Source organism: Lutra lutra, chromosome 9 (genome assembly GCF_902655055.1).
Source record: "Lutra lutra chromosome 9, mLutLut1.2, whole genome shotgun sequence".
NCBI classification, from domain to species: domain Eukaryota; kingdom Metazoa; phylum Chordata; class Mammalia; order Carnivora; family Mustelidae; genus Lutra; species Lutra lutra.
In genome coordinates this window covers 57,656,392-57,674,566 of record NC_062286.1, presented here as the reverse complement: position 1 = coordinate 57,674,566, position 18,175 = coordinate 57,656,392, and the positions used below count along the sequence as shown (strand labels likewise).

The window sequence follows — 18,175 nt, the reverse complement described above, 5'->3', positions numbered from 1 at the left end:
TTTCCACCCCCTCACTTTAAACCTGGAGGTGTCTTCGGGTTTAAGATGAGTTTCTTGTAGGCAACATATAGATGGGTTTTGTTTTTTTAATCCATTCTGATACCCTGTGTCTTTTGATTGGGGCATTTAGCCCATTAACATTCAGGGTAAGTATTGAGAGATATGAATTTTGTGCCATTGTATTGCCTGTAAGGTGACTGTTATTGTATATTGTCTCTGTTCCTTTCTGATCTACTACTTTTAGGGTCTCTCTTTGCTTAGAGGACCCCTTTCAATATTTCCTGTAGAGCCAGTTTGGTATTTGCAAATTCTTTCAGTTTTTGTTTGTCCTGGAAGCTTTTAATCTCTCCTTCTATTTTCAATGATAGCCTAGCTGGATATAGTATTCTTGGCTGCATGTTTTTCTCATTTAGTGCTCTGAATATATCATGCCAGCTCTTTCTGGCCTGCCAGGTCTCTGTGGAGAAGTCTGCTGCCAATCTAATATTTTTACCATTGTATGTTACAGACTTCTTTTCCCGGGCTGCTTTCAGGATCTTTTCTTTGTCACTAAGACTTGTAAATTTTACTATTAGGTGACGGGGTGTGGACCTATTCTTATTGAATTTGAGGGGGGTTCTCTGCACCTCCTGGATTTTGATGCTTGTTCCCTTTGCCATATTGGGGAAATTCTCTCCAATAATTCTCTCCAACATACCTTTTGCTCCCCTCTCTGTTTCCTCTTCTTCTGGAATCCCAATTATTCTAATGTTGTTTCGTCTTATGGTGTCACTTATCTCTCGAATTTTCCCCTCGTGGTCCAGTAGCTGTTTGTCCCTCTTTTGCTCAGCTTCTTTATTCTCTGTCATTTGGTCTTCTATATCGCTAATTCTTTCTTCTGCCTCATTTATCCTAGCAGTGAGAGCCTCCATTTTTGATTGCACCTCATTAATAGCTTTTTTGATTTCAACTTGGTTAGATTTTAGTTCTTTTATTTCTCCAGAAAGGGCTTTTATATCTCCCGAGAGGGTTGCTTTAATATCTTCCATGCCTTTTTGGAGCCCGGCTAGAACCTTGAGAATCATCATTCTGAACTCTATATCTGACATATTACCAATGTCTGTATTGATTAGGTCCCTAGCCTTTGGTACTGCCTCTTGTTCTTTTTTTTGTTGTGAATTTTTCCGCCTTGTCATTTTGTCCAGATAAGAGTATATGAAGGAGCAAGTAAAATACTAAAAGGGTGGCAACACCCCCAAAAAATATGCTTTAGCCAAATCAGAAGAGATCCCAAATCATGAGGGGGGAGAAAGGGGATAAAAAGGGGTTCAGAAAGAAAAAAAAAAAAAAGAAACTATTAAAAAAAGAAAGCCGGTAAAAAATATAAAAAGGAAAAAAATATATATATATTAGATAAACTATTTAAAAAACGTTAAAAAAGAAAACGGTAAAAGTTAAAAAAATTTAGCAGAAGAAGAGAAAAAAAATTGAAAAAGAAAAAAAAATTAAATTAACTGCAAGGCTAAAGAATCATATGGAGAAAGCCATGAGTTCCGTGCTTTGCTTTCTTCTCCTCTGGAATTCCGCCGCTCTCCTTGGTATTGAAACTGCACTCCTTGGTAGGTGAACTTGGTCCTGGCTGGGTTTCTCTTTGATCTTCTGGGGGAGGGGCCTGTTGTAGTGATTCTCAAGCGTCTTTGTCCCAGGTGGAGTTGCACCGCCCTTACCCAGGGCTGGGCTGAGTAATCCGCTCAGGTTTGCTGGGTTTGCTTTCAGGAGCTTTTGTTCCCTGAGCACTTTCCGTAGAGTTCTTTCAGATAGTGGTTGATTTTCTGTTTCTAGAATTGCTGTTCTTCTTCTCTTCAATCTCCCGTTGGATTTGTAGGTGTTTGCAATGGTTAGATAAGCTATCTAGCTGATCTCCTGCTACCTGAAGTAGTCTCAGCCTGCTACTTCTCCGCCATCTTGACTCCTCCCCCCCGAATTCTGTATTTTTTGAGATGCACTCAGACCCTGGAGATCAAGGGCTCACAGCCAGCCTTGACCAAGTACATGAGCCTGCCTGTCTCCCTTGTGTTTCCTTTCTCCAAAGGTCAGAACTAGCCAGTTCCAGTTGGGCCTAGTGATACTGGCAGTCTTGGGAGCTTCCACGAGTCTTGGGAGCTTCCACGTCCTAGGCTAGAAGAGGCTCCCCTATGCTGTGTTGGGGGGGTGATCTGGTGTTTCTGGAATTCTGAGAAATCCTAGGCTTTTCTTGAGCAAAATGGAGATTTCTAGGCAAAATCCTCTAGCTGAGGTTAGCCTAAAATTCACCAAGCCTTCACCATGGCTGTTTCTCTAGTTGCTTACCAGTGAAACATGGAAGCAAAGTTTTATTTCATGATTTTGACTAATAAAGATCAAAAGTTTGCTGAACATTAGGGTCACCTGGGTGGGTTAAAGCCTCTGCCTTCCGCTTGGGTCATGATCTCGGGGTCCTGGGATCGAGCCCTGCATCGGGGTCTCTGCTCAGTGGAGAGCCTGTTTCCTCCTCTCTCTCTCTCTACCTGCCTCTCTGATCTCTGTCTGTCAAATAAATAAATAAAATCTTAAAAAAAAAGTCAACTGGACATTAGACTTGCAAGGAAATGCTTCATCTTAGGGGCAAGATGAACTGCCACAAAGTTTTAGGGGCTCTACCAAAACAGTGAAACAAGAGGTGGTCCCGGGAATATACAAATAGTCTGTTGTATATTATGACACAGAAAGTTCTTCAGATAAACAGATGTAAGTCATCAGGACTTGCACAGTGACTTTGTACACTGTTTGTTATGGCATTTATATTTGAGCTCAGACGGTTTTTATTCTTGCCTGGCTATGAAAATGGAGCCCATAATAAACATGTAGGGTACTGCAGTAAGTACAATAAGTGTATTTTCTCATTTAATCCTTACAACAAACTTATGAGGTAGGTATCATTACATGTCTACTGTGCAGATGCAAATACTCTCCTTGGAGAGGTTATGTCTAGTGTGTAGGCTCACCTGGATGGTAGGTGGAGGAACCTTTGGAGCTTGTGTCTTAGAGCTCTCTCCCCGTTTTAGAGGTTCTTTAGAGGATACTCCAGGGTGTTGAACCTCGTGGATTTTCCTGCTATGGGTTAGTATATGTGAGAGTAAAACCCACTTAATTAATTAATTAGTTAAAAAAACCCTTTTAGTTTAGACTGTCCCAACACTTTAATTGAGACCAAAGGACTGGGAGACTCTAGCTCTCTGACAAGATTCTAGGTGAAATGAAAACCTATTTCTTTAGTCTTACTGCTTTAAATAGCAATGTTGAATTTCCATGTGGAGTTCTAGTTGTGAGTTTGGACCAACTTCCCCTTGAAAGAAAGGAAGTTGAGAAATTTATAATTCCTAGGAAGAAGAACAAACAGAACATCTCTTGTGCCCTAACTATATATCATTAAAAACAAAACAAAACTGAAGTAGGATTCCTTCATTTTGTAGAGGAATATTTTAAGGAGTTTTCCCTCTATTGACCTTGCAGATTTTGGGCAGCTTCACTTGATGTTTGGAAACAAGATCTGCAGTGGTGCTGTCTCTGAACAACCAGGCTCTCTGGCAGGGTGTCTTGGTAGGTTTTTGTAGGAAACAGCACAGTGGCCCTGAATAGCTGGCTCTAGTTCTGGCACTAAGAAGTCTCCTGATTTGAACCAGTCCCCATCATCTTCCTTCAGCTTGCCTAACTGGTTTGTGATGGCAGTAAGACTGCTTTCCTACTCACCTTGATGGTATTAGGTGTTCCTGGGGGACATGCCAGTAATAAAGTTCAGCCTATAACTCATATGTTGTGCCACTTATTTGTTCATTGTAAACACTTAGTTCATACTTCCTATATGCCAGGTATTGTGCTTTATTTTATTTAATTCATTCAACAATCCTGTAAGGGTGATTTTATTCTTATCCTGATTTTGCAGATAAGAAAATGGTAGTACTTAGGAGTTGATATGCTCAGGATTACTCATAAGTAGTATGTTTTACATCAGACTTGATATCAGGTCATCTGAACCTGGATAGTGTGTTTTTAACAACTGTGCTATATTCCTTCTTTGACCTCCTCCAAAGTCTAATCAGTTTTCATATATTTCTTTTTTGGGGGTTGGTTTCTTGTTTTTCTGAGTAAAGAGGTGATTAAATTTGTGCAGCCTGGGGGAGGTTAGAACTAGAGCTTGATTATTGCCAAGACCTTGGCCTTCATATTTCAGAATTTTGACTTGTGGGTATCTGGAGAGGTTTGAGAACTTCTGATGTTTTCATCTTATGTGTCACAAACGCACTACTATTTTCCCCTAAATAATACGATATTAAATCCAAACATTGATTTTTGTTAATCATAAAATTACTATGTTAGTAATATCACTCATGTCATCAGTGGTTTATATGTGGCCTACAGCTGAGTTCCTTCTACACCAGTTCTGGGCATACCTTTCAACATTCAGCAGAATGTGGGAATGAAATAATCAGTACTCATCACAGATATATTGGTTTTATTAAAATTTTTTCTCATTATAACAACATGTTTTTAGTGAGGAACAAATAGATAATGCCAGAGTGCCAAAAGAAGAAAGGTAAAGTCATCCAGAATCGTACCATTCTGTACCATAGCTGTTGCTAAAAGCAAGATCTTTAGAGTTTTGTTCTTAAGAAGTTGTGATTCAAGAATTTTATACCTAGCCAGCTTGTCTTTCTGTGTGAAAGCAACAGATATATTCTCTGGTAGGCAAAGTTTTAAAAAAAGTTATATGATACGCAGTTCTGGGTAAGGTTTTATTTATTTGTCTCTGTTGAAAAAAGTGCTTGAGGATAAATTCCAAGTGATCAAGGGATGCTTGGGGGTACAGTCATTGATCAAAATAGGAGAGCCAGAGTATAAAAAGGCCAGGACAAACATTTAAACCAATTAATGTACATCTATTTATATGCCTGGATAATTATAACTAATAATTAGGGATTACATGTAAAAATCTGTAGTTGTATTTCTGTTTACAAACTAAAAACAATGTTAAAAATCATTCTTAGAAGATACATAATTTAAAAATTATGTGGTAATCTGTATCTATACCTCCAGATTGTATAATCAAAGTATGAAAAGGAAGTTTTGAGAATGGTGGGGGGGGTGGTGGTGGAAGGGGAAGGAGCCAGTTCTCTCTGAACTTGTTTTGCTGCTAAGCCTAGTTTACTGTGTGTTTCTCACAGTAACTCTAATGAGGAGAAGTATATTGTCCTATCTACTTATGTTTGGTGTCTGAGTGCCCAACTGGTACTAAAGATTAAAAGGCAATTTTAAAAAAAAGATTTTATTTATCTGAGAGAGTGAGAATGAGTGCAAGAATGTGCATGAGTGGGGTGGGGGGTGGTAGAGGGAGAGGGACAAGCATACTCTGCTGAGCATGGAGCCCAATGTGGGGCTCAAACTTCTGCCCTGAAATTGTGACCTGAGCTGAAATCATGAGTCAGATGATCCAACTGACTGAGGTCACCCAGGCACCCAGAAAATTTTTGTTTGGTTTTCCCTGTGTTTTGTCTGAGAGTCATGGTCATTAAATTGAAACTAGAATTATAGATGTCAGTACATTTTCCTTTGGGGAACAAGTTAAATAGATTGGAATTTACCAAAAGATGACACTCTCTAATTCTGATTGAATTTATACCTAATACTTCTTGAATGTAGCTTTCTCATAATGTGGGATGTATTGGCACTGGACACAGCTTCTTTTGGAAATATTGGTGTTATGAATTGCTATTATCGTGTGTGTGTGTGTGTGTGTGTGTGTGTGTGTGTGTGTGTGTGTGTATGGTGGGTGGTGGGTAGAGGGGAACCAGGAGACATTCATGAAGTGTTCAGGATGAGGACTGGTAAGAATTCCTCGACTAGTAGGTCAGTTGCAAGAAGCCTAATCAACACTTCAGTGAGAAAATTAGCAGTCTTTCTCCTGGCCTGACTGCTGCTTCTTCTGGTGGTGGCAAAGTTGTCAAGCCTCATTACTGGAAAGTTCATCCTGTTAGATTTCCACTTAGAGCAGGAGGATGTGTTAGGAAATAGCTCAGACTCTGTGGCCATTTTGACATCAGATTTAGACATTGACATTCCAAGATTCCAAGTGGTGGTCAAGGAGTTTTTATAGCTTCATTTAAAAATGTGAAAATTAATAACTGACTTAAGAAGTCACCACATGTATGTACTACTGGATTAGATATAGCAGATTTAACCCTGACTGAATAATGAAGCAAGGGTAGCATGTGTTTCAGGGTCGACATAGAATTAGAAACAAAGCCAGCAATGGGCAAAGGCTTGAAATATAATTTATTACATACAGTAGTGGATTATGTTGCATTAATAAATGAAGCCAGAAATCTCAGGTGTTAAGGCAAAAAGGCTTATTTCTTGCTTTCAGAAAGTCCAATATGGGGTCGGCAATTCTCTGGGCAACACTCTTTTTATCTTATTATGCTGCCATCTCAACAGGTGGCTTCTGGGATTGCCAAGGCAAAGGACTAGAGATCAGGTTTTTATGCCATGGTACAGAAAAAACACGTATCACTTCACATATTTCATTGGCTATGACTAGTCACATGGCTGTCTCTGAGGGAGCTAGGGAGTGCAGACTTTTTGTGTGTCCAGAAAGGGGAGAAAAATGGTGTGGGTTAGCATTGCATCCCTCTTCTACACATAGGATGCTGCGACATATTTTTGGAGTGGAATCTGGGAAATAGAGTCTGATATTATGAATATCCTGCAGGGGATTCAAAATTTCCAGGGACTCAAGTATGGGCTACTGCTTTCTTCCTTGCAACAGCAACAGATTACAAGCCTGGATCACCTGGATCACACATAGGGAGATGAAACAATCCCCTAGCTTCAGCTTCTGGCTGTGGGCCAACTTCAACTTGAATTGATAGGTGTTGAGCCTGATGAGATTGTAACAAATTTTTATTAAATGAATCACCTTCTTGTTTTACCTTCCTTGGCTTTTGGCTCTGACTTAGAGGGACTATCTGCTGTTCAGTTCTGGATTCCTTACTTCAGTCTGGCCCATCTTTCCAATACTGACATCTTCCTAGCTTCTTTGCAGTGGTAATCCTGGTTCCATGCACTCACTCCGTGAGAACCACAGAGAGTGAGGGTGTAGTCAGACTTCACCAGTGTGTGTTTCTTCAGACTTCCAAATGTCCTTCTGCTATGCTGCTATAGAATGCTGGAACCTCCATCAGCAGAGAGGGCCTCTGTCTTTCCTGGTTAACTCCTACTGCTTTTGTACAGTGTGGTGGTTGAGAGTCGTTCCAGGAGATAGGCGGCTTATGTCCAAACATTGCTTCTATCACTAGCAATGGTGAGACTCTGAGTGAGTGACTTAACCTCTCTATGCTTCAGTTTTCTCATTTGTAGGAATGATAAGACTACTCACCTCTTAGAGTTGTTATGGTGATTGAGTAAATTAATACGTGAAAAGCACTTAGAACAGTGTTGGGTCAGTGGGAAGTGATTAAAGAACATTAGCTATTTACTCTCCTTCAAGACTCAGTTCTAAATGCACCTGAAAATTCCCTGAACTTGACTCTTTTCTGGGTTCCTTCAGCACTCTGGTAATGCCTCTGTTACAGCACTTACCATGTTCTATCATAATTACTAATTCACCTATTCTCTCTCACTAGCCTGTGATTATTCAAGTACAATGTACTGCTTCCTGTGTTCTTGACAGTGTCTCATGTGCAAAATAGATTAGGAAGGATTTTTTTTTAATATTTCAAGATTTTGTTTAAATTCTAGTTATTTAACATGTGGTATAATATTAGTTTCAGGAGTAGAATTTAGTGATTCATCATTTACATATAATACCCGGTGCTCATTACAATAAATGCTCTCTTTCATAGCCATCACCCACTTAAGTGATCCTCCGCCCACCTCCCTTCCAGCAACTCTGTTTGTTCTCTATAGTTAAGAGTCTATTTTATGGTTTGCCTCTCTTTTACTTTTATTTCCCCTATTCCATCTGTTTTGTTTCTTAAATTCCAGATATTAGTGAAATCATATGGTATTTGTCTTTCTTGGACTTATTTCACTTAGCATAATCACTCTAGCTCCATCCATTTTGTTGCAAATGACAATATTTCATTCTTTTAATGGCTGCATAATATTCTAGAGTATATATCTTGTCTTCTTTACCCATTTTTCAGTTGATAGGCATTTGGGTTCTTCCCATAATTTGACTATTGTGGAAAAAGCTGCTGTAAACATTGGGGTGCGTGCGCCTCTTCAAATCAGAATTTTTGTGTCCTTTGGGCAAATACCTAATAGTGCAATTGCTGGGTCATAGGGTAGTTCTATTTTTAACTTTTTGAGGAACCTCCATACTGTTTTCCAGAGTGTCTGCACCAGTTTGCATTCCCACCAACAGTGTAAGAGGCTTCCTCTTTCTCTGCATCCTCGCCAATATCTTTTGTTTCCTGTGTTGTTAATTTTAACCATTCTGACAGATGTATGGTGGTATCTCATTGTTTTGATTTGTATTTCCCTGAGAATGAGTGATGTGGAGCACTTTCCATGTGTCTCTTAGCCATTTATACGTCTTCTTTGGAAAAATGTCTATTTATGTCCATTTCCTAACTGGATTATTTGTTTTTTAGGTGTTAAGTTTGATAAGTTTTCTTTACTTTCTTTTTTTTTTTTTTAAGATTTTATTTATTTGACACAGAGAGAGCAATTGAGCATGCATGGGACTGCAAACAAGTAGGGAGAACACCAGAGGGAGAGGGAAAAACAAGCTCCCCGCTGAGCAGGGAGATTGATATGGTGCTTCATCCCAGGACCCCGAGATCATAATGTGAGCCAAAGGCAGACACTTAACTGAACCACCCAGGTGCCCTGAGTTTGATAAGTTCTTTATAGATTTTGGATACTGTTTATCAGATACTATGTTTGCAAATATCTTTTCCCATTCAATAGGTCTGCCTTTTAGTTTTGTTGATTGTTTCCTTCATGTGCAGAAACTTTTTATCTTGATGAAGTCCCAGTAGTTCATTTTTGCTTTTGTTTTCCTTGGCTCTGGAGACATGTCTATTTAAAAAATTGCTGTGGTTGATGTCAAAGAGGTTGCTGCTGTGTTCTCTAGGATTTTAATGGTTTCCTGTCTCACATTTAGGTCTCTCATCCATTTTGAATTGATTTTTGTGTATGGTATAAGAAAGTGATCTATTTTCATTCTTCACCTTGTTGTTTTCCAGTTTTCCCAACACTACTTGTTGAAGAGACTGTATTTCTTCCATTGGATAGTCTTTCCTGCTTTTTGAAGATTAGTTGACCATATAGTTATGGGTCCATATCTGGGTTTTCTGTTCTGTTCCATTGATCTGTATGTTTGTTTTTGTGCCAGTCCCATGCTATCTTAATGACTACAGTTTTGTAATATAGCTTGAAGTCTGGAATTATGATGCTTCCAGCTTTGCTTTTCTTTTTTAAGATGGCTTTGGCTATTCGGGGTCCCTTATGGGGACATACATACAAATTTTAGGATTGTTTGTTCTAGCTCTGTGAAAAATACTGGAGGTATTTTGATAGGCATTCCATTAAAAGTATAGATTGCTTTGGGTAGTATAGACATTTTAACAATATTTGTTCTTCCAGTCCACGAGCTTGGAATGCTCTTCCATTTCTTTGCATCCTCTTCAACTTCTTTTGTAAGTGTTTTGTAGTTCAGAGTACATATCTTTCACCTCTTTGGTTAGGTTTATTCCTAGGTATCTTATGGTTTTTTGTGCAATTGTATATATAAATTGTAAATGGTAAGTGGTGCAACTATAAGATGTAAATTGATTTTTCCATCTGCTTTATTATGGATGAATAGAAATGCAAAATATTTCTGTACATTGAGTTTTGTATCCTGCAACTTTAATGAATTCAGTTATCAGTTCTAGAAATTTTTTGGTGGAATCTTTTGGGTTTTCTATATATAGTATCATGTCATCTGCAAAGAGTGAACGTTATACTTCTTCCATGCCAGTCTGGATGCCTTTTATTTCTTTTTGTTGAATGATTGTTGAAGCTAGGACTTGCAATACTATGTGAAATAACAATGGTGAGAGTGGACATCCTTTTCTTGTTCCTGATCATTTCTCCCCGTTGAGGATATTAGCTGTGGGTCTTTTGTATATGGCCTTTATGATATTGAGGTATGTTCCCTCTATCCCTACTTTGTTGAGGGTTTTTATCGAGAACTGATGATGTACTTTGTCAAATGCTTTTTCTACATCTCTTGAGAGGATCAAAGGTTTTTATCATTTCTTTTGTTAATGTGGTATATCACATTGATTTGTGAATATTAAAAGCCCTACCCTTGCAGTTCAGGAATAAATTCCACTTGATTGTGGTGGATAATTCTTTTAATGTACTTTTGGATTTGATTTGCTAGTAACTTGTTGAGAGTTTTTGCATCCATGTTCATAGGGATATTGCAGTGTAATTCTCCTTTTCAGTGGGGTGTTTGTCTGGTTTTGGAATCAAGGTAATTCTGGCCTTGTAGAATGAATTTGGAAGTTTTCCTTCCATTTCTGTTTTTTGGAACAGTTTAGAAGAATTGGTATTAAGTCTTCTTTAAATATTTGGTAGAATTCCCCTGGGAAACCATGTAGCTCTGGACTTTGTTGGGAGGTTTTTGATTACTGGTTCAATTTCTTCACGGTTATGGGTCTATTAAAATTTTCTATTTCTTTCTGTTTCAGTTTTGGTAGTTTATGTTTCTAGGAATTTCTTCTAGGTTGTCCAATTTGTTGGCATATAATTTTCCAGAATATTCTCTTATAATTGTATTTCTGTGGTGTTGATTGTGATCTCTCCTCTTTCGTTGATGATTTTATTTGGATATTTCTCTTTTTGTTAAGTCTGGCTCAGGGTTTATCAGTTTTATTAATTCTTTCAAAGAACCTCCTACTTTCATTGCACTGTTTTTTAATTTATAATTTCATATCATTTATTTCTGCTCTAATCTTTGTTATTTTCCTTCTTCTGCTGGCTTTAGGCTTCATTTGCTATTCCTTTTATAGCTCCTTCAGGTGTAAGTTTAGGTTGTGTGTTTGAGATTTTTCCTTGCTTCTTGAGGTAGGCCTGTATTGCTACATATTTCTCTCTTATGACCATTTTTGCAGTATCCTAAAGGTTTTGGACTGTCATGTTTTTGTTTTCATTTGCTTCCATGTATTTTAAAAAATTTCCTCTTTAATTTCCTGGTTAACCAATTCATTCTTTAGTAAGATGTTCTTTAACCTCCATGTATTTATGGTTTTTCAAAATTTTTTCTTGTGGTTGACCCAAGTTTCATTGTTGTGATCAGAAAATATTCATGGTATGATCTCAGTCTTTTTATATTTCTTGAGGCCTGATTTGTGACCCAGTATATGATCTACTCTGGAGAATGTTCTATGTGCACTCAAAAAGAATGTGTATTCTGCTGTTTTAAGATGAAATGTTCTGTATATATCTCTTAAATCCATCTGGTTCAGTTTGTTTCCTTATTAATATTTCTGCTTTAGATGATCTGTCTTTTGCTGTAAGTGGGGTGTTAAGGTCCCCTATTATTGTATTATTAACGATGAGTTCCTTCATGTTATTAATTGGTTTATATTTGGATACTCCCAAGTTGGGCACATAAATGTTACTATTGTTAGAGCTTCTTGTTGGATAGACCCCTTTATTATATGATATAATGCTCTTCTTCATTTCTTGTTATGGTCATCAGTTTAAAATCTAGTTTGTCTAATATAAGTATGGTTATTCTGGCGTTTTTTTTTTTTTTTTTTTTTTGGATATCCATTATGATAAATGGTTCTCCATCCCCTCAGTTTCAATCTGCAGGTATCGTTAGGTCTAAAATGAGTCTCTTATAGGCAACATATAGATGGGTCTTATTTTTTTTTAATCCATCCTAATACCTGTGTCTTTTGATTGAAGCATTTAGTCTATTTACATTCAGAGTGATTATTGATACATATGAATTTAGTGCCATTGTATTACCTGTAAAATCATTTTTTTCTGGAGATTTTCTTTGTTCCTTCTTAGTCTTTCTTGATTTTGGTTTTTCTTTCCCACTTAAAGAGTCCCTTTTAGTATTACTTATGGGGCTGGTTTAGTGGTCATGAACTCCTTTAGTTTTTGTTAGTCTGGAAACTCTTATGTTCTCTTTCTGTTCTGAATGACAGCCTTGCTGGATAAAGTATTCTTGGTTGCATATTTTCCCCATTCAGCACATTGAATATATCATGCCACTGCTTTCTGGCTTGTCAGGTTTTTGTAGTGAGATCTGCTGTTAACCTTGTTTGTCTTCCCTTGTAAGTTAGGAATTTCTTTTCTTTTGCTGCTTCCACTCTTTTTTCCTTTTCTCTGTATTTTGCAAATTTAACTGTAATATGTCTTGGTGTTGGCCTGCCCCCCCCCCCCGCCCTTTTTTATGTTGATAGGGTTTCCTTGTGCCTTCTGGATTTGGATGTCTGTTTCCTTTCCCAGGCTAGGGAAGTTTTCAGCTATGATTTGCTCAAATAAACCTTCTGTCACCTGTTCTCTCTCTTCTTCTGGGCTCCTATGATACAAATGTTATTACAGTTTATGGAGTTGCTGAGTTCCCTAAGTATACTTTTGTGATCCAGTATTTTTCTTTACTTCTTTTTTAAGGCTTCATTATTTTCCGTAATTTTATCTTCTGTATTATTTCCTCTGATTCTTCCATCCTTGTCATCATTACATCTAGTCAGTTTTTCATCTTGGTTGTGGCTTTTTTTTTTTTTTTTTTGCCTGAGTAGTTTTCAGGTCTTTTGTCATGTGGTAAGGTACTCTCTGGTGTCTTCTAGGCTTTTTTCAAGCCCAGCTAGTATCCTTATAATTGTTGTTTAAAATTCTGATTCAAGCATATTACTTATATGTGTTTCAGTTAGATCCCTGGCTGTGAACTTTTGTTTTTTCTTTTGGGATGAATTCCTCCATCTTGGCATTTTGTCTAGGTCTCTGTCTTCTGTGGCAGACACTTACCATATAGGCTCTTTTCTTTCTCTAGTTGTTTGGTTTGTTCTGTCAGTTCTCAGATCAATTTCTTGGATGTTCAGAATGATTTGATATTTATCTAGCTATGTTCAAGAGATGAGGCAAGCATAGGGTCCCCCTACTACTCTATCTGAACAAATGGGCAGAACCAAGGTGGTAGAAATTGCTAAATTCACCAATATCCAGTTCTTCTCTCCTTCCTGAGGATAAAGCAAAGCTACATTTTCTGGCTCCCTATGCATCTAGATGAATTATAGAACTGAATTGCAGCCAGTGGGTAGAAATGATTTGTGCCACTTTTAGGCTGAACCATAAACTTACTGCATGATATTCCATGGGCACTCTCTCTCATATAATTGACTGGAATAGAAAGAGCCTAGGTCCCTGAGTTACTACTTGAAAAGAGGAATTTGGACCTTTAACATTGTGCCAGGCTTCTGAAATCTAAATATTTCATTATAACAGCTGGTGTAATAAAACAAGTGTCTAGACACAACAAAAGTTTTTCTGTAGACATTATGATATGATCTGACTCAGTACTCTTACAAAGGCTGCTGAGCCCTGAACAGTGTATTGGACCAGCCGATATATGAAGCAGAAATGTATAGAGGCAACTTAAATCCAAAGGAAGATTGATGATACCTGGGGAGGGATGAAGGTGGGAGGGAGGAGCCAACCTGCCCACCATCTCCAGGACAGAGAGCCAGCAACCTGTTTTTGGGTGAACTGTTCATTTCCCTGAAATTCTGTTATTTATCCCAAATTTTGAGCAGCCACTTAGTATGATTCTCTTTCTCCTGATACATTACTTAGAGAAAAAGCTGACTTTTCTCTCACTATACAAAGCATCATCCTCAGAAACAATTATAGTTCTTTTTAGAGTTTTGGTTCCTTCATAGGAACCTATTGTTCTAGTAAAGGAAGTGCTTGGAACACAAAAGCATTTATTTCCTCTTTTAGCTAATTTAATTTTTATTGCCCCAGTGAAGAAATATTTTATGTTTTTACTCGTCTAATGTGATTTTAAGATAGTTTATCCTTGAATTCAATTTTGTTTTCATTTTCTGGAAAATCAATTTAATTCACAGAAAGTTCATTCATTTAATGGCTTTCCTTGCACGTGGTTAATGCTTAAGCATTTGATAAAATATTCCTCTTAACAATACCTTCACAAGGTTTAACTGGAGAAAGTGTTAGATGGGGAAATCCTCTACATTTGGCAAAGCATCTTTCATTCGGACCAATTGACATGGAAAATCAGTCTGAATTGGTGAAGCTGAATTGCAGACTATTTTCCAAAGAGATTCCTGTATAATTTCAAGATGCTCGAACTAAATTTAGGAAAGTGTAGACTAACAAATAGTTTTAGGTTATTTCTTTCATCTAACTTTCTAACAGATGGTATGTATATCTCTCTCGATCTTAGGAAATTCTCTTGAGTTCTTAAACTCTTTTCCTTTAAGTCTTTAAGTATTCTCCTTAAACCTTTGTTTATTGCATTATGAGTGAGAACTATAAGCAAAAGTAAATCTCAGGCTGGTCCTGGTCTGTATAATTGTAATTTCTGTATAAGAGACTTTTATTTTTAAGTTAGGTAGCAATTCTTCATTGGGAAGAAATGTTTTGACTTCTTATTTATTTTTTTTTAAAGATTTTATTTATTTATGTATTTATTTATTTAAGGATTTTTATTTATTTATTTGACAGACAGAGATCACAAGTAGGTAGAGAGGCAGGCAGAGAGAGAGGAAGGGAAGCAGGCTCCCCGCTAAGCAGGGAGCCTGATGTGGGGCTCGATCCCAGGACACTGGGATCATGACCTGAGCCGAAGGCAGAGGCTTTAACCCACTGAGCCACCCAGGTGCCCCTATTTATTTGATAGAAAGAGAAAACAAGCAGGAGAGGAGCAGAGGGAGAGGGAGAAGCAGGCTCTCTGCTGAGCAGGGAGCCCTATGTGGGGCTCGATCCCAGGACGCTGGGATCATGACCTGAGCTGAAGGCAGCCACGTACCTGACTGAACCACCCATGCACTCCATGTCTTGACTTTTGAATTTTTCCTGTGTTCAGTGCTATAACTAATGGGTTTTTGATTAGATCATAGGCTTTTTTTTTCATTTATTCTTTTCTCTTATTTACTTATTTTTTGTTTAATAAAATGCCTTCTGAAGATGTCAGTCATTTCCAGGAAAGCAGAGATTCAGTGAGGCTGGATAGAACACTTGTGCTTTTCAGTGTCTGATACTGCCCTTCATGTTGAGGGTACTGCTTTGATACAACACAGAGGAGGGATATTCTGGAAGGCTATGGTTTCTCTGTAGTGAACTTCAAGGCTCAAAGAATGTATTTGACTGACTGTACGGGAGGTAGATAGTGGTCAGGTAAAATGGAATATGCCACTCTTGACCTTTTCTTTATGTTACAGTGTTTACCCTAAGCTAGGCTTTCAGTTACCCATGATGAAAAATGTGAGCCTCGGAAACTTTATGGTGGACTCATAGATTATTTGAGATGGTTTATGAGCAGCGTAACATAATTTATCCTCTAAATTTGGACACTTTTGAGAGTGAGAATTAATAGCTATGCTAAGGAAATGGGCAAAAAAAAAAAAAAGGGGACCTTTTCAAGCAATGTCAGTCTCTCTCACATACATTCCATCTAATGACTGGATGCAGAAGACTCCTAAGACTTTAAAAGAGGTCAGAGCTACAAAATGGAATTATCCTGGATCCCAAATGAGCATGCTGAAGGCTGCCCAGTAGCCAGGAACCTCCATATTGGTCTTTAGTACACATAAAATAATATATTAAATTTCTGAGATTTTGGCATTTGTTATAGCAGCTAGCATTTTCCTAACTAATGCTAAATACTTTATTTCAATGTAACCAACCACTATTGAGAATCTATTATCTTTCCATTGGGGATACAAAGACACATAAGAGCTGGTCATTGTCTTCAAGGAGTTTCGAGTCTGGGAGAATTGCAGATGTGTATATTTAATGGTAATTAAACTTTCTGAATAAAGTGAGATGAGTTTAATTTTGAATGTTGATTTGAAGATGTCTATTCAGATAGTATTATCCTATATGTAGATAAAGGGGGACTAAAGCTAGCAAGTGAGATCTGGTATCAGAGGTAGATTGGCTGAGTTCATAATTTGCAGAGGGTCAAGTCAGCCCTTTACAAATAGTTTGAGGACTTAAGTAAGAGAACCTTCATGCATAGTTCTAAAGATACCTTTAGATGCAGCCACATTGGGTACTCTAGGGGCTCAATCTGCCATTGGGATCTGAGCTTTCAGGATCTCTTGGCTGTTGGCTTTGTACTGTGAAAGCAAAGGAAGCAGGAGCTTCTTTATATCTCTAGAACTTTTTTTGTAGTTTAGAAGTTACTGTCAGGGGTGCCTGGGTGGCTCAGTGGTTTAGCATATGCCTTTGGCTCGGGTCATGATCCCAGGGTCCTGGGATCGAGCCCTGCATTGGGCTCCCTGCTCAGTGGGAAGCCTGCTTCTCCCTCTCCCACTTCCCCTGCTTGTGTTCCCTCTCTTGCTGCATCTCTCTCTGTCAAATAAATAAAATCTTTTAAAGAAAAGTTACTTTCATGTATATTCAATTTTGAGCCCAATAGTGACCTCGTGTATGTGGGCAGGAGAGTTCTTATTCCCCTTGCATGTCCCCAGGTCTTGCCTACCAGTGAGTAGGAGGGAAATCTCATTAAGTGGAATGACCCTGTTCTGAAGGTGTTCAGTCCTTCCTTGTCATGGAACCTCAGAGCTCTCTTAGTGATTCCTCTTCTGTTTCTGGGGTCCCGTGAGAATGTCTCACTTGGACTTAAGAGCCACTCCTCACGTACTCCACCACTGGGGCTTCACTGTGCTGACAAATCACTCCCCATCAATTGGTGTTGCTCCTTATTGAAAGTGGAGGGACCAGTGTAGAAACACCACCCCTGAATGTCTTCATTCCTTCCCTCAGACCCATGTTTCTGAAACCTCCTCTTCTGGCAAAGAAACACCTATCAATGCCTGCAAATAGATAACTGGAGGGATGGCATCACCCTACACTAGGTGTGTTCAGATGTAAATTTTGAAGCTGTTAGTTACCTGTGTCACACACACACACTCACACCCACCCACCCACCCACACAAGCACATAAACTTGTATATACTTTGGAACTTAGAGAAATGAATTAACCTGTTCCAGGGCATCCCATTTTTGATTACCTGGGATATAGATCCCAAAAGTTTTGACTCTGAGTCTAATGTTCTTTCCTCTGTCTTATGGTGATATAAAGGAAAAGAAATCTATAAAAAAGTTGGTCAAATAGGCAAAACCATCAGCTAGAAGCCTGAACTAGTTCCACAGTGGAAATTCTGCTTTCTGCCTCATGCAGGTCTTAGGGAGGCTGCCATACCCAGCACAGGGAACCATTAGGAGAACTGGGTGAATAACAGAGGCTTTGTCATAGGAGCTCCCTAAAGTCTTCCTATAGTATGAGTGGTGTCAGTGTTTTCATTATTTTTGCCTGTGGTTTGTAACTTGTCATAAGAATTAGTTCCGGCTTAATCAAGGGCCTCATGTTGGGGTAAGAGGAGGAAGTGTTGTGGCCTCTCAAAATGCCTTTTGTAAGATCCCAACACACTAGGTCTTGGCAGATACAGCTGGGAACAGTAGCATGTGGGAAGGGACAATGTACCAAATGTTCCAAGTCCAGCTTCCTCTTGGCCCATAATGTGGAGCTTGCTTAAAAGTCTTTTGAGGGAGTAAAAACAGCCAGTTTTTTTCTTTCTTAAAAAACAAACAAACAAACAAACAAAAAAACCTCTTTATTTTGGGATAATACCACCTGAAAGCAAGAGGTCTCTGAAGAGCATATGATGTGCTTTCTCCCTGACTCCTTTGGAAAATAGTATCCAGGCCCCATGTTGATTCTTAGCGTCTCTTTGGACATTGAAAAAGTTTGTTTTTTCCCCACAGTTTTATTAAAAAATAATTGACTTACAGCACTGCATAAGTTTAAGGCATATAGCATGATGGTTTGATTTGTGTATACTGTGAAATGTAGAAAGTTTCTTTCATCCAATCATATCAATCTTGTGTCCATTCTCTCTTCTCTATGCAAATTAAGGTA

General features: G+C 38.3%; 1 long non-coding RNA gene across 1 annotated transcript; it reads right to left on the bottom strand.

Annotated features, from left to right (window-relative positions):
- Positions 1-962: 962 nt before the first annotated feature.
- On the bottom strand, positions 963-12,894 carry LOC125108568 (uncharacterized). The gene is made up of 3 exons (XR_007129949.1): positions 12,841-12,894; positions 12,752-12,753; positions 963-988 (listed from the first exon to the last, which is right to left on the bottom strand). It is a non-coding gene; the product is annotated as an uncharacterized LOC125108568 (long non-coding RNA).
- Positions 12,895-18,175: the final 5,281 nt, after the last annotated feature.